The sequence below is a fragment of the Kryptolebias marmoratus genome, linkage group LG5, assembly GCF_001649575.2.
Source record: "Kryptolebias marmoratus isolate JLee-2015 linkage group LG5, ASM164957v2, whole genome shotgun sequence".
NCBI classification, from domain to species: Eukaryota; Metazoa; Chordata; class Actinopteri; order Cyprinodontiformes; family Rivulidae; genus Kryptolebias; species Kryptolebias marmoratus.
In genome coordinates, this window is record NC_051434.1 from 20,420,993 (window position 1) to 20,421,893 (window position 901).

Below are 901 nucleotides of genomic sequence, written 5' to 3' on the forward strand. Positions count from 1 at the left end.
ATCCATCCATCCATCCGTCCGTCCGTCCATCCATCCATCCATCCATCCATCCATCCATCCATCCATCCATCCATCCATCCATCCGTCCTTCCATCCGTCCGTCCGTCCATCCGTCCGTCCGTCCGTCCGTCTTTATCAGCCTCTCCTTTTAAGGTCACCTGGTGCCTATCTCCAGCAGTCACTGTGTGAGAGACGGGGGACATCCTGGACAGGTCGCAAGTCCATCACAGCATGAGAAAATTGTTAAACTGATTAAAAACAAAGTTCCTAAAAGAAAGATTGGAAGGGATTTGCAGATTTTTACCTCTACAGAGCAAAATATAATGAAACTGTTTAAGGAATCTGGAGGAATTTCAGTGGGTAAAACATAAAGGAGCAAGCCTAAGATGGACAGCTATGATATCTGATCTGTTAGACAACACCACATGAAGAACTGTCATTTATCAACAGTTGATACAACCCTGTGGACAAGAGATTACTTTGGGAAACCTTTATTAAGCTCGACAATACAGTTACAATCACAAACTTTACTGTGCAGAAAAGAAGCCTGGTGTTAACCTGCTCCAGAGGCGGTGCTGACTTTTCTGGGCTCCATCTTGGGTGGGCCATCACACAGTAGAATTGTGGACTGTGCTCAGACAGATCAAGATTACAGATCTTTGTCTGAAGAAATGTATCAAAGACGAAAAACAGCATCAAGTCTGTTGTTGTCAACAAGTCCAAAAGCCTGGTTCTATAATGGTCTGGACCAGTGGCGCCGGATTCATTTTCTAGGTGGGGGGGCCACCGGAGTGTTTCGTCACCTTATTAATTTTACATGCATCGGATCATCGTCTAACATCAATAAAAATTGAATAATGAAACGCTTTTTCAGCTATGACTTTTTGTTCCAATATATTAT

At 43.5% G+C, this 901-nt stretch overlaps 1 protein-coding gene across 1 annotated transcript in view; it reads right to left on the reverse strand.

Moving 5' to 3' along the window:
• zgc:158659 (uncharacterized protein LOC791141 homolog) overlaps positions 1 to 901 on the reverse strand; it is a 31,625-nt gene that overhangs the window by 11,000 nt on the left and 19,724 nt on the right. The gene's annotated exons all lie outside the window — the stretch shown is intronic.